The sequence below is a fragment of the Rhinopithecus roxellana genome, chromosome 2 (assembly GCF_007565055.1).
Source record: "Rhinopithecus roxellana isolate Shanxi Qingling chromosome 2, ASM756505v1, whole genome shotgun sequence".
NCBI lineage: Eukaryota > Metazoa > Chordata > Mammalia > Primates > Cercopithecidae > Rhinopithecus > Rhinopithecus roxellana.
This window is the reverse complement of record NC_044550.1, coordinates 122,448,144-122,463,836: the sequence shown is the minus strand read 5'-3', so window position 1 is coordinate 122,463,836 and position 15,693 is coordinate 122,448,144.

The following is a 15,693-nucleotide window of genomic DNA, read 5'->3' as shown; positions in this document are numbered from 1 at the left end:
AAAAAAAAAAAAAAAAAAGAAAAGAAAAGAAAGGATTATGTATATCCCAAGATAAATAAAATATTTCAAGATATTTTTCTACTATTATGTTTTCACCTTTAAATTCATTATCTATGGATGGGCGTGGTGGCTCATGCCTGTAATACAAACACTTTGGGAGGCCGAGGCATGCGGATAACTTGAAGTCAGGAGTTCAAGACCAGCCTGGCCAATATGCTGAAACCCCATCTCTACTAAAAATACAAAAATAGCCAGTCATGGTGGTACACACCGGTAATCCCAGCTATTTGGGAGGCTGAGGTGGGATAATGGCTTGAATCTGGAAGGAGGAGCTTGCAGTGAGTCAGGATGGTGCCACTGTACTCCAGCTTGGATAATAGAGCAAGATTCCATCTCAAAGAGAAAAAACATAAATAAATAAACAAATAAATAAATAAATAATTGTAATCTACCTGAAAATTGTAATGCATTACTTTGTGCTGTGCAACTATTATGATGAAATTCTCTTTGTCTATCTAATCTATTGTTCTTTCAAAAATTTTAGGTCTTTTGGGCTTTATTAAGTCTCACACTATATACTATTTCTATAACAACTTATGTCATTACCATCAGCTTTGAGTTGATATTCAAATATTCATAGAGGAAGATATATGGATAATAATTCCCACCACATTTTATTTAACTTATCTGTTTGCCCTAGACATGGGCTGAAAGAGTTTTGGGTATCACAAAACCTAATCATGATTCCAATTACAGTTGCTTTACATATTGGGTGAAGCAAACAAGCACAACCTCTGGCACTAGTAAGCAGCTAATTACCCAGGACCTGTAAATGCAGATAAGGAAAAGAGTCTCTCTTCATCATCTCATTAAAAATAAATCTCACATCACTTGCTTTCTGCCATATTCTAGTCAGTAAGATTTTCACCATCTTATTCCATAGAATATCACACAAGTCTACTTTGCTGCTAAAATTATTCAGATTGGACTTAAGTAAGAAGAAGTAGAACAGGCTAATATTCCATAGCCTGGAACATACTTATCAGAAGGTGGGGGGTCGGGCGCGGTGGCTCAAGCCTGTAATCCCAGCACTTTGGGAGGCCGAGACGGGCAGATCACGAGGTCAGGAGATCGAGACCATCCTGGCTAACACGGTGAAACCCTGTCTCTACTAAAAAATACAAAAAACTAGCTGGGCGAGGTGGCGGGCGCCTGTAGTCCCAGCTACTCGGGAGGCTGAGGCAGGAGAATGGTGTAAACCTGAGAGGCGGAGCTTGCAGTGAGCTGAGATCCGGCCACTGCACTCCAGCCCGGGCGAGAGCGAGACTCCGTCTCAAAAAAAAAAAAAAAAAAAAAAAAAAAAAAAGAAGGTGGGATATAGTTGCTCTGAAAATCCTGCTGTCTAAACTTTCATTAAGGTCTTTAGAAATCTAGTGGTTTAGCACCTTGCAGGATACCTCCTGCACAGTGCAAAACTGTGGATTACTCATTAATAGCTTACCACAGTAAAGATACACAAACAATCTTTATATTTGAGAGGCAATACACACCACATTTGATTGTGGTGCTTGATTAATTAGTTAATTACAAGATTCCTATCTTTAGGCAGGGCTCAATGAGCAGAAAGGCTTTATCATAGAGTCAGGCTGAAGTCCAAATGATTCTTCAGTTTAGAACTTATAACCCAACAGGCCAAATGATAAAATTGTTTGTGGCAAATAAGAAAGTTGCATGGGACCTCTGGAAAATTCAAATAGAATTTAGGAACAAGTTCATATTCTCTTTTTAAAAAATGTCTGTTTTTGAGGTAGCCCCTAGTTTGTAACTTTACCCTGGTAAGCCTCAAGTTACCATGCAACCTAAATTGTTGGATACACAAAGCAATTTATCTTTAATCTTGCAGTATTACTTAACTTCTCTCAATCTGTAGCCACAGATTAATTAATGGGAAGTTCTCTATGAATAATTAAATGAGAAACAATAACAACAAGACCTAATTTGCAATTGGTTTTGTGCAGTATAGTGGCATCTAAGCAGAAGTGGACCATTGGACTGCTGGAGCATTATAGTCCAAATCTGGAGTATCCCTGAAAGATAACAAAGATAAATCCTCCCAGTGAATGGAATTTGAAGAGTAGATTTGGTTATTTAGTTAGCTGATGTGATTTTTTTCTCTGTCTTTAAAAATCTTCTGTGACAATAGCTGAGAATATGAAGAAATCTCTGTTATCTTTTACCACATAAAGACATCAACTACTACTCCTTTTACATTTATCTCGCTGCTAAGCAGAGCTTTGCTTTTCAGAATAAAAGAAGGTATAAGAATTCAGCCTAAACCATCTTCCAAATTTTATGTAGAGTGTAAAAAAGCGTGCTGAACTAAGTAATAAATGCTGACCCAAAATAGCATTTGTGTTAAATGTTCCGTTTCTTTGTATATGCCAACCTCACTAAATTTTAGACTGCAATTACATCCAAACAAAGTTAACAAAAGTTGTATACAATTATACTTTATTAATTATTTTCTCTTGTTTAAATGACTATTCTATATTATAATTAAAATTGATTTGACTCAGTGCCAAAATTATACATAATTGAAGAAAGTATAAACAGTTCAATTTAAGTAAGACCATTTTAGGGGAAAAAATGGGATGCTCAACCTCAAGTGATGGTTATACATATACACATTAAAAAATAATGTCTGTGTAAATTACTTCTCCAACTAAACCTCTCAAAGGACCATTGCATCTTTCTTCACTTCATGAATTATCATTTCCAGTGTATTATACTTTTACAAGTTGAGGTGGACTTATACAGGGCCAAATTTATATGTATTTATATTATTTACAATTAAGTCACCTAAAATATTCTCTATTGAATACTAACTTACAGTAGTCCTTTTGATATGAAAGCAGTAGAGTCACTTTGACATTCTGGAAGACTAAATAAAATGTCTTTTGGAAATACTTTCTTATGTTCAATCATTCCTAGAAATTTATTTACATATATATGTCTGTATGTGTATGTGTATGTGTGTGTGTGTGTGTGTGTGTGTGTATGTAGAGAGACACAGAGGCACCATTAGCACTTTGTAAGAAATATAACTGAGTTTGAGCATGAGGTACAGAAGGCAAGAGATCACTTTTTAGCCTTAAGTGACTGGGTCAATTTATAGAAGGAGAAGCTGAGAAGGTCTTTGTGTTAGCACATTCTCACACTGCTATAAAGAAATATCTGAGACTGGGTAATTTATAAGGAAAAGAAGTTTAAGTGGCTCATAGATTCCACAGGCTGTACAGTTAGCATGGTTGGGGAAGCCTCAGGAAACTTACAATCCTGGTGGAAGGCAAAGAGAGGCAGGCTTATCTTACCTGGCTGCCCAGGAGGAAGAGGGTGAAAGGGGAGGTGCTACACCAGGACTCTCCAATCTTTTAGCTTCCCTGAGCCACACTGGAAGAAGAATTGTCTTGGGCCATGCATAAAATACACTAACACTACAATAGCTGATGAGCTAAAAAAAAAAAAAAAAAAACTCAAAAAAAAGTCTCAAAATGTTTTAAGAGAGTTTACTAACTTTTGTTGGGCCACATTCAAACCGTCCTGGGCTCCAGGCAGCCTGTGGGCCTCCAGTTGGACAAGCTTTGGCTGCAAAGCTTTAAACAACCAGATTTCATGAAAACTCATTCATTATCACAAGAACCACAAACGGAAAACCCGCCCCCATGACCCAGTCACTTCCCAACAGGCCCCTTTTCCAAAATAGGGAAATACAATTCAACACAAGATTTGAATGGGGACACTAATCCAAATCATATCATTCTGCCCCAGACCCTCTCAAACTTTATGTCCTGTCATACTGCAAAATACAATCATTATTTGTCAATAGTCCTCAAAGGCTTAACTTAATTCAGCATTAACTCAACAGTCCACAGTCCAAAGTCTCATAGGACACAAACTAAGTCCTTTCTTCCTATGAAACTGTAAAATAAAAAACAAGTAAGTTACTTCCAAGATACAATGGAGGTACAAGCATTGAGTAAATACACCTGTTTTAAAAAAGAAAAATCAGCAAAACAAAGGGGCTACAGGCTCCATGTATGTCTGAAACCAAGCAGGACAGTCATTAAATCTTAAAACTCCAAAATAATCTCTTTTAACTCAATATCTCACATCCAGGGTACACTGATATTAGAGGTAGTCTCCCAAGGCCCTAGGAGACTCTGTCTCTGTGGCTCTACAGGGTACAGGCGACACAGCTGCTTTCATGGGCTGGCATTGAGTGTTTGGGCTTTTCTAGACACATGGTACAAGCTGTCAGTGGTTTTACTATTTGGGGTGTGGACGACAGTGGCCCCCTTCTCACAGCTCCATGAGACAGTGACCAGTAGAGACTCTGTGTGAGGCATGCATCCCCACATTTCCCCCCTGCACAGTCCCAGTAGATATTCTCCATGGGAGCTGTGCCCTTGCAGCAGATTTCTGCCTGGACATCCAGGCATTCCCATACATCCTCTGAAATGTAGGCAGAGGCTCCCAAGCCTCAATTCTTGCCCTCTGCGCACCTGTAGGCTTAACACTCTTGGAAGCCAGCAAAGTTTATGATTGCACCCTCTGAAGCAGCAGCCTGAGATGCCCCTGAGGTCCTTTTAGCCGTGGCTGGAGCAGGAGCAGCTGGGACACCAGGAGCAGTCTTCCAAGGTAGCACAGGGTAGTGGGGCGCTGGGCTCAGTCCATGAAATCATTCTTCCCTCCTAAGGATTCCAGGCCTGGGATGAGAAGGACTTCCCACGAAGGTCTCTGAAATGCCCTGGAGGCATTTTCCCTATTTTTTTGGCTATGAACATTCAGCTCCTCTCTACTTATGCAAATTTGTGCAGCTGGCTTGAATTTCTCCTCAGAAAATAGGGTTTTCTTTTCTACCACATGTTCAGGCTGCAAACTTTCCAAACTTTTATGCTCTGCTTCCCCTTTAAATATAGGTTCCAGTTTCAGATCATTGCTTTGCTCATGCATATGAACATATGCTCTTAGAAGCAGCTAGAGAAAATCTTAATGCATTGCAGTATAGAAATTTCTTCCATCACACACCCTAAATCATTTCTGTGAAGTTCAAACATTTACAGAACCTAGAACAGAGGCACAATGCCACCAGTATCTTTACTGAAGCATAACAAAGGATACCTTTACTCCAGTTCCCAATGAATTCCTTATCTCCATCTGTGACCTCTTCAGCCTGAACTTTGCTATCCATATCACTATCAGCATTTTGGTCAAAACTATTCAACAAATCTCAAGGATGTCCCAAACTTTCCATCGTCTTCCTGTGTTCTCTGACCCTTACAAACTGCTCCAACCTCTGCTCATTACGCAGTTCTCAAGCTGCCTCCACATTTTCAGTTATCTTTATAGCAATGCCCCACTCCTAGGTGTTAATTTTCTGTATAAGTCTGTTCTCACACTGTAATAGAGTAATACCTTAGTGGGCAATTTATAAAGAAAAGAGGTTTAATTGACTCATGGTTCCATGGTGTGTACAGGTACCATGGTCTTGGAACCCTCAAGAAACTCACAATCATGGTGGAAGGCAAAGGGGAAGCAGGCTCATCCTACATGGCAGGAGCAGAAGAAAGAGGAAGAAGTGGGAGGGTCTACACACTTTTAAACAACCAGATCTTGTGAGAACTCACTCACTATCACGAGAACAGAAAGGAGGAAATCCACCCTCACGATCCAATCATCTCCCACCAGACCCCTTCTCAAACATTGGGAATTACAATTTGACTTGATAATTGGGTGGGAAGACAAATCTAAAATATATCTGTCTCGAAGAAATAAATAAATAAGATCTTATATGGTAAACTCTATGCGTGAGAAACCAAAGGTTTTAGTACGAGAGTAAAGATATGTATGCATTAGTGTTAGACACTGAGTTTTAAAAATCTGGTTGAAATCAAAATATTATTTATAGAGTAGCAGGCAATATATTTAGAAATTAAAATTGGGATCAAGTTGTTCATGGTTTTTAATAGCAAATTAAGATATCAATCTTTATTCATAAATTTTCAAACTCTATATTCTGAGAATTATGAAGTGTTTTTATGAACAGTGGTTTAGGGCAATTAATTTGGAAATGCTATGTAAAATTGCTAGAGACCATCAGACAGTCATCACAATAATCCAGCAACATTAATGATAGGATGTAAAATACGTAGAAGAGGAAGTGATCATTGTCATTCATAAAGGGACAATAATATTCCATAGGTGAATCTTAACTTTACTTTCAGTTGATTCTGTTATGACAGTATTAATCATAGAACATATTTGGTAGCTCATTTACCCTTATGGATCTTAAATCTTAGCCTTGTAGACTTTAATAATTTATACTGTAGAAATAATAGAAAGCATTGGTAAGAAGAATACGAAAGCTACCTTCTATATTCTTAAGCCAATTATAACATACAACTTATAAATAATGCTTGTCTTATAAATAATCTGTACAAGAAATCAATGATTATTACACGGTAATAATGGTAAAAACTAAAAAAAAAAAAATATATGTTGGGGCACTTACTATGCACTAGGAATTGTCTTAAAGGTTTTTATTACATATAGTAACACATTAATTCCTACCATCCTAGAAGGAAAATAATGGGTTCTTGTACTAGTAAAGAAACCAAGGCAGAGAACATTTCAGTTCGTTGTCCAGTGTTGCATAAGCTGTAAGAGCTAAGTGGCATGTCGCTAAAATAAAACTGATCCAAATCATCGATAAGAAGAAATTCAAAATGGTTTTTAAATTTTTTTTAAAAAAACAAAAAAACTTACCAATGATATTAAAAATAGGTAGTGTATTACACATGTGAGTTAATGGCATATTCCAATTATTTATTTCCTCTTAAATTTCTAAAGTTTCAAAGCTGCAGGTTAGCCCAGAGTAACAAATTATTTCTTGCCTACTTCTTTGTTCATGGTTTAATAATTCTTTTATACTTAATGCTATAGCCCAAAAAGAGAACTCGAACAACATACAAATGAAATTTAAAAACTCTCAGAATTTATGGCTATTCATGTTATACTTCAAATTTTCTTTTTTTACATTTTCAAGATAAAATGTAGGAGTGAGTAAAATTATAAAGAATTCTAGGGTGTTTTCTTGATACCAAGCATTGTAATATTTAAATGTAGCTATAATGTTCCTAACTATAATAGAATTTGTAATATTAAACATTTACATATTAGAATGAAGAATATTTAATATTTTATGCTTAATGTTAAAATTGTAGTATTAAAATAATGATATTAAATATTGTAATAAAAATTCACTGTATGTGTTATATATTATATTGACCATACATTTTCTCCCTGAAACTTTTATATCAAGCTTTTTACAAAAGAAAAATTATTGGGCCAATTGGTTATTTCAGAATAGTCATATAAAACCATGCCAAAATTTACCACAACATTTTCTTACTCATTTGTAAATTATACTTACTCTGTAAAATTAATTTTTATATTTTTTAAATTTTTTTATTATACTTTAAGTTCTAGGATATGAGTGCTGTGAGTTTGTCATAAATAGCTCTTATTATTTTGAGACACGTTACATCAATACCAGATGTATTGAGAGTTTTTAGCATGAAAGGCTGTTGAATTTTATCACAGGCCTTTTCTGCATCTATTGAGATAATCATGTGGTTTTTGTCTTTGGTTCTCTTTACATACTGGATTACATTTATTGATTTGCATATGTTGAACCAGACTTGCCTCCCAGGGATGAAACTCACTTGATCATGGTGGATAAGCTTTTTGAAGTGCTGCTGAATTCAGTTTGCCAATATTTTAGTGAAGATGTTTGCATCGATGTTCTTCAGGGATATTGGTCTAAATTCTCTTTTTTTGTTGTGTCTCTGCCAGGCTTTGCTATCAGGATGATGTTGATCTCATAAAGTGAGTCAGGGAGGATTCCCTCTTTTTCTATTGATTGGAATAGTTTCAGAGGGAATGATACCAGCTCCTCCTTGTACCTCTGGTAGAATTCGTCTGTGCATCCATCTGGTCTTGGCCTTTATTTGGTTGGTAGGCTATTAATTATTGCCTCAACTTCAGAGCCTACTATTGGTCTATTCAGGGATTCAACTTCTTCCTGGTTTAGTCTTGGGAGAGTGTATTTGTCCAGGAATTTATCCATTTCTTCTAGGTTTTCTAGTTTATTTGCATAGAGGTGTTTATAGTATTCTCTGATGGTAGCTTGTATTTCTGTGGAGTTGGTGGTGATATACCCTTTATTATTTTTTATTGCATCTATTTGATTCTTCTCTCTTTTCTTCTTTATTAGTCTTGCTAGTGGTCAATGAATTTTGTTGATCTTTTCAAAAAACCAGCACCTGGATTCATTGATTTTTTGAAGAGATTTTTGTCGCTATCTCATTCATTTCTGCTCTGATCTTCATTATTTCTTGCTTTTTGCTAGCTTTTGAATGTGTTTGCTCTTGCTTCTCTAGTTCTTTTAATTGTGATGTTAGGGTGTCAATTTTAGATCTTTCCTGCTTTCTCTTGTGGGCATTTAGTGCTATAAATTTCCCTCTACACACTGCTTTAAATGTGTCCCAGAGATTCTAGTATGTTGTATCTTTGTTCTTATTGGTTTCAAAGAACATCTTTATTTCTGCCTTCATTTCGTTATAGACCCAGTAGTCATTCAAGAGCAGGTTGTTCAGTTTCCACGTAGTTGAGCAGTTTTGAGTGAGTTTCTTAGTCCTGAGTTCTAGTTTGATTGCACTGTGGTCTGAGAGACAGTTTGTTAACATTTCTGTTCTTTTACATTTGCTCAGGAGTGCTTTACTTCCAACTATGTGGCCAATTTTGGAATAAGTGTGATGTGGTGCTGAGAAGAATGTATATTGTGTTGATTTGGGGTGGAGAGTTCTGTAGATGTCTATTAGGTCCGCTTGGTGCAGAGTTGAGTTCAATTCCTGAATATCCTTGTTAACTTTCTGTCTCGTTGATCTGTCTAATGTTGACAGTGTAGTGTTAAAGTCTCCCATCATTATTGTATGGGAGTCTAAGCCTCTCTGTAAATCTCTAAGGACTTGCTTTATGAATCTGGGTGCTCCTATATTGGGTGCATATATATTTACGATAGTTAGCTCTTCCTGTTGAATTGATCTCTTTACCATTATGTAATGGCCTTCTTTGTGTCTTTTGATCTTTGATGGTTTAAAGTCTGTTTTATCAGAGACAAGGATTGCAACCCCTTTCTTATTTGTTTTCCGTTTGCTTGGTAGATCTTCCTCCATCCCTTTATTTTGAGCCTATGTGTGTCTCTGCATGAGAGATGGGTCTCCTGAATACAGCAAACTGATGGGTCTTGACTGTTTATCCAATTTGCCAGTCTGTGTCTTTTAATTGGACCATTTAGTCCATTTACATTTAAGGCTTTACATTTTGGCATGTTTTTCAGTGGCTGGTACCAGTTGTTCCTTTCCATGTTTAGTACTTCCTTCAGGATCTCTTGAAGGACAGGTCTGGTGGTGACAAAATCTCTCAGTATTTGCTTGTCTGTAAAGGATTTTATTTCTTCTTCACTTATGAAACTTAGTTTGGCTAGATATGAAATTCTGGGTTTAAAATTCTTTTCTTTAAGAATGTTAAATATTGGCCACCACTTTCTTCTGGCTTTGAGAGTTTCTGCCGAGAGATCTGCTGTTAGTCTGTTGGGTTTCCCTTTGTGTGTAACCCGACCTTTCTCTCTGGCTGCCCTTAACATTTTTTCCTTCATTTCAACTTTGGTGAATCTGACAATTATGTGTCTTGGAGTTTCTGTTCTCGAGGAGTATCTTTGTGGCATTCTCTGTATTTCCTGAATTTGAATGTTGGCCTGCCTTTCTAGGTTGTGGAAGTTCTCCTGGATAATATCCTGCAGAGTGTTTTCCAATTTGGTTCCATTCTCCCCGTCACTTTCATGTACACCAATCAAACATAGATTTTGTCTTTTCACATAGTCCCATATTTCTTGGAGGCTTTGTTCATTTCTTTTTACTCTTTTTTCTCTAAACTTCTCTTCTTGCTTCATTTCATTCATTTGATCTTCAGTCACCGATTCTCTTTCTTCCAGTTGATCAGGTTGGTTACTGAAAGTTGTGCATTTTTCACGTACTTCTTGAGTCATGGTTTTCATCTCTGTCAGTTCTTTTATGAACTTCTCTGCATTGGTTATTCTAGTTATTCATTCTTCTGTTCTTTTTTCAAGGTTTTTAGTTTCCTTTGCACTGGGTACGTAGTTCCTCCTTTAGCTCTGAGAACTTTGATCGACTGAAGCCTTCTTCTCTCAACTTGTCAAAGTCATTCTCCATCTAGCTTTGTTCCATTGCTGGCGAAGATATGCATTCCTTTGGAGGGGGAGATGTGCTCTGATTTTTTGAATTTCCAGCTTTTCTGCACTGCTTTTTCCCCATCTTTGTAGTTTTATCTGCCTTTGGTCTTTGATGATGGTGACGTACTGATGGGGTTTTGGTGAGTGTGTCCTTTCTGTTTGTTAGTTTTCCTTCTAACAGTCAGGACCCTCAATGGCAGGTCTGTTGGAGTTTGCTTGAGGTCCATTCCAGATGCTGTTTGCCTGGGTATCAGCAGCGGAGTCTGCAGAAGATAGAATATTGCTGAACAACAAGTGCTGCTGTCTGATTCTTGCTTTGGAAGCTTCGTCTCAGAGGTGTACCCAGCCGCCTGAGGTATGAGGTGTCAGTCTACACCTAGTGGGGGATGTCTCCCAGTTAAGCTACTCAGGGGTCAGGGATACACTTTAGCAGGCAGTCTGTCCATTCTCAAATCTCAATCTCTTCAAAGCTGTCCTACAGGGACATTTACATCTGCAGAGGTTTCTGCTGCTTTTTGTTTAACTATGCCCTGTCCCCAGAGGTGGAGTCTACAGAGGCAGGCAGGCCTCCTTGAGCTGTGGTGGACTCCACCCAGTTCAAGCTTCCTGGAGGGTTTGTTCACCTGCTTAAGCCTCATCAATGGTGGGTGCCCCTCCCCCAGCCTTGCTGCTGCCCTGCAGGTAGATCTCAGACTGCTGTGCTAGCAATGAGGAAAGCTCCATGGGTGTGGGACCCTCCAGGCCAGGCATGGTATATAATCTCCTGGTGTGCCATTTGCTAAGAACCTTGGTAAAGTGCAGTATTAGCGTGGGAGTTACCCAATTTTCCAAGTGTTGTGCATCTCAGTTTCCCTTGGCTAGGAAATGGAATTCCGTTCCCCATTGCCCTTCCCTCGCCTCACCCTGCTTCAGCTCTCGTTGGTCGGGCTGCATCCACTGACCAGTGCTGATTGTCTGACACGCCCCAGTGAGATAAACCCAGTACCTCAGTTGAAAATGCAGAAATAACCCGTCCTCTGTGTAGCTCACACTGGGGTCTATAAAATTATGAAGACAACATAATTCAGATCCTGCACTCATGGTAACTTTTTACATTTATTATTTTCAACGCATAATAGATCCTTCTTCGTGCAAAATATTTCAGCATGCCCTCGTACCTTGAGGCTGAATGATTAGATAAACATACATCTTAATGGCTTATAATCATAATAATTTTATACGTGTATCACTCACTTCTTTGTAAAAAATAAAGAAACTATGATGTGTGGATTATCAACATAAATTTTTATCACTATCTGCATTTATTTTGCTTTGATTTATTTCTATAGCTCTTCAATAAAAGTATATTTCAATCAATTTCCTCTTAAAAGGTATAAAATTAATATATATATTTTTATGTATATATAATTTCAGTTTGTATATATTTTGTGGATTTATTTAGATAGGTTAAATGACATTTTGCTTACACTAGCAACCTTTTTCTCCTATCTTTATATCCCTTTTCCAAACACACATACATAGTCATATGACAGAGGAAAATGTAAATGATAGTGATACACAAATTCAATACACTAAAATTATGATATAAGATATATTTTATATATATAATATGTATTGTATATATACCATATATACTATATAAAATATCCTTTATTATATATATATATATATATATAATATATAAAATAACAGGATAAACAATGCATTCCTTAATGTTAGATTTCAAACAAGGAGTGACAAAAACTTCTTGATAATACAAAATGAGAGATGAAAAGGGGGTATCTACACTGTAGGGTCATTTTGAAAATATCAGTTTCACAAGAAGTAAAGGATGGTTTGCTACTAAATGAGTAATTATGTAGAACAGAGCTGTAGCAAACAGAACTTTTATATCCTTCTCTGGAAGCTTTTAGTTGATTACTTCTGATGACATCATAATGTACCTGTGGAGTAAAACAACCACTTTCATGGTAGTCCAAAGAGGTAGCCCTCTCACATAGGTTTATTTGGGTAGGGAAATAAATGTCTCTGAGTAAAATAAAAATAAACACCGACAGTGTACCAGATAGTTTTGTTGCCTAACAAACAACCACAACTCCCTGTGCATATATTGTTAACTCTATTTCTTGCTGACGTCTCTTATGCTATAGAAATTATAGAAAGGATTGTAAAGTAGAATCTGAAAGACATTTTTGTTATTCTTAAGCAAATTATACCATGCGACTGTAAATAATGGTTATTCTGTCATAAACTATTGCTACCATGAATTAGTGTTTATTTTTCTATTTAATAACAGCTTTGATATTATTTCCAAAAGCATCTGAAATAATATATTTTATTGACATCTAAAGTCCCACATCTTCTTGGATTTCTTAATATCCCTGACTATATTCAAGTCTCTTTGCAACATCACTCAGCTTCCACCTAGCTACATAATTTTAGCTGTTCTCAAGGCTTGGTTTTAGGTTGGGTTTCTTTTTGACAGTATTAATTCAAATGAAGTAATCTCATCAATTATTATTTTTTCAGTTAATATTAATATAATCATGGCTTCCAACTGTATATGTTTAACATAAAATTCTGGCTGACCTGAGTATTCAAAATATTTATATCTTTAATCTTACTATTTGTTGTTTTTCTCTGTACAATTGGCTCTTTTTCATTCTTCTTTTGCTGTTTCATTTTTGATTTCTTGGGTATTTCTTATATCTGTTATATTTTTTTCTGTTGATTCATTATGTATACATCTTTGTTTCACTCTTTTAGTGATGGTTTATGGTTTTTAATATGTTTCCTTTACCTATTACAGCCTAAGACAATAATTTTCTACATATATGGTAGTGTAAGAATTTTATAACATTGCAATTATATCTTTTTCAATTATTTGTGCATTTGTTATTATATATTTTATTTAAACAGGTCATAAGTTTTAATAAATACAGTTTTATTTCTTTAAACAATAAATTATCTTTTAATAAATTTCTTTTTTTCCTTTTCTTTCTTTTTTTTTTTTTTTTTTTTTTGCAACAGAATCATGCTCTGTTGCCCAGGCTAGAGTGCAGTGGCATGATCTTGGCTCACTGTAACTTCTACCTCCCAGGTTTAAGTGATTCTCCTGCCTCAGCCTCTCAATCTTTTACTAAAATTTCTTAATGACAAAAGCTGTCATGGGTGTGTGTGGGTGTGGGTGTGTGTATCTCCACATATTTAGCAGTTCTGTTATTCTTCATTTATTTATACAGATCAAGTGTTTATTGTATCATTTTCTTTCTGCCACAAATAATGTTTTCAACCTTGGTCATATGGTAGATCTGTTGGATGTGAATTGTCTTACTGTATTTTGTCTGCAAATATTTTTATTTTGTCCTAATTGGAGGAAAATATTTTTACTGGCTGTAAAATTCTAGGAGTAGAGTTTTATTTCACCGCTTTAAAGTATCATTCTACTTTTTTTTTTTTTTTTTTGGATTGCAGGGTGTATTAGTTTGTTTTCACACTCCTATAAATAACATCCGAGACTGAATAACTTATAAAGAAAAGGGGTTTAACTAAGTCGCAGTACTGCACGGCTGAGGAGGTCTCAGGAAACTTGACAATCATAGCAGAAGGCAAAGGAGAAGCAAAGCACATCTTACATGGCAGCAGGTAAGTGAGAGCTAAGAGGGAAGTATCACTTTTAAATCATCAAATCTCATGAGAATTCACTCACAGAACAGCATGGGGGAAACCATCTCCATGATCCAATCAACTCCCACCAGGTTCTTCCGTGTACATGTGGGGATTACAATTCAACATGCGATTTGAGTGAGTACACAGCCAAATCATATCGTAGGGTTTCAGTGAGATATATGCTTGTATTCCTATTTTCTTTTCTCCACCTGTAATCTGCCTTTATTTTATTTTTTTCATTTTCTACTTACTTTTGAATTTTTCTCTTCATCAATGTTATTCAGCGATTTAATTATTATCTACTGTGGTGTGAGTGTCTTTGGGTTTTTCTGTTTGGGATTCTTTGAGCTTCTTAAGTCTATGTAGTTATATATATTTTTCAACTATGCTATTGGCATGGATATTAGGCTCCTTGATATTTTACTACAGGTCACTGATAAAAAGTCCTTCTTTCCCAGTCACTTTTTGTCCTCTGTGCTTCATTTTAGGTAGTTTTAAATTCTGTGCCTTTAATTCACTGGTCTTCTCTTATGGTTTGGATAGGTGTCCCCACCAAATCTCATGTTGAATTGTAATCCCCAGAGTTGGAGGTGGGTCCTGGTGGGAAGTGATTGGGTCATATGTGCTGAGATTTCATGAATGGTTTGGCACCATCCCCTTAGTACTATTCTCATGATAGTGCGTCAGTGAGTTATCATGAGATCTGGTTGTTTAAAAATGTGTAGTACCTCTCGCTTCTCTATCTTCCTCCTGTTTTAGCTCTGTGAATTACTTGCTCCTCCTTTGCCTGAGACAATGGTTATAAGTTTCCTGAAGTCTCCCCAGAAACTGAACAGATGTCAGCATCATGCTTCCTGTAAAGCCTGTGGAACTCAGCCAATTAAACACCTTTTTTAAAAAAGTACAAATTACCCAGTCTCAGGTATTTATTTTTAGCAACGTGGGAAATGCCTAATACACTTACACTGTTCTTAATTTGTTGTTAATTTTATCTCATGTCATTTTCGTCTCAAATTTTATTTTAAATTTCAGGAAGATTCAGTTGATTTTTTTGCTTTGTGTCTAACATTTTTATCCTTATTATGTTCACATTTTTTAAATAATCTGCATATTTATAATACTTAAAATAGTTTTATAAAGATTATCTATGTCTTTGTTTAATTATTGATTTTTCTCCTGGTTATGGATCACATTTTTCTACTGTTATGGAATTTTGGTAATATTTTATTAGATATTGATCATTGTTAAATTTATAATTATTAGTGTCAGAGTTTTAATATTCTTTTAATACTAGTAGAATGTTTTTCCTGGCATATAGTTATTTTGGATCAGTCTGATACTCTTAAGTTTTGCTTTTAAGCTTTGTATTACATGTCCAGAGCCATGTTCAATTTGGCACTAATGTAGATCCAACCCTCGAATTATAACCTTTCCAAGGACTCTGCCCACTGTCACCTGTAATATGAAGCCTCTACTTCTGGTGATGAGGACACAACTCTTTCTAGCTCCATTTCAGTTACAGAAATTGTTTGGCCTACTGGATTCTGGTGTTTTCTCTGGATTCTTATGTAGTTACACCCAAGGTATGCAAAAAATCCGTACTCACCCAAAGACTTAAAGAGACTCCTATGAAGATTGCTAGAGTTCTCTCT